This window comes from Microtus ochrogaster, chromosome 6, assembly GCF_000317375.1.
Source record: "Microtus ochrogaster isolate Prairie Vole_2 chromosome 6, MicOch1.0, whole genome shotgun sequence".
NCBI classification, from domain to species: domain Eukaryota; kingdom Metazoa; phylum Chordata; class Mammalia; order Rodentia; family Cricetidae; genus Microtus; species Microtus ochrogaster.
In genome coordinates, this window is record NC_022013.1 from 69,224,505 (window position 1) to 69,224,952 (window position 448).

At 59.4% G+C, this 448-nt stretch overlaps 1 non-coding gene across 1 annotated transcript; it reads right to left on the reverse strand.

The window, feature by feature from the left end:
* Positions 1 to 354: 354 nt before the first annotated feature.
* Positions 355 to 426, reverse strand: Trnae-cuc. The gene has a single exon. It is a non-coding gene; the product is annotated as a tRNA-Glu (tRNA).
* Positions 427 to 448: the final 22 nt, after the last annotated feature.

The window sequence follows — 448 nt, forward strand, 5'->3', positions numbered from 1 at the left end:
AGCAAAGAAAAGGGTGGTTAGTGTGTGGGTTGGGAGCGTCGGTGAGGCTGCAGGCTGTTGGTTTGCGAGTGAGGATGTAGGTGCGTACTATTGGAGCTGAGCAGCAGGGTCTGGCGGCGACGCTGTTGGGAAAAAAATTAAGAGAGGTGATGTGGGGGTAGAGCCGCCCCCTCCCCCAGCAGGGCAGGGCAGGGAAGGACAGGTGTAAAGATGTCCGGAGGCAAAGATGTCAGCAGGTCGTCGCAGCGACGCCGTTGGACAAAAGGCAGGAAAGGTGATGTGGGGGTAGTGGGGCCCCCATTGCAAGGGAGTGCCGGAGAAGTGTCAAGAGTTGTAGAGAGGAAGAAGAGAAACTTCCCTGACCGGGAATCGAACCCGGGCCGCGGCGGTGAGAGCGCCGAATCCTAACCACTAGACCACCAGGGAGCGACGGCCAGACTCCGACGGT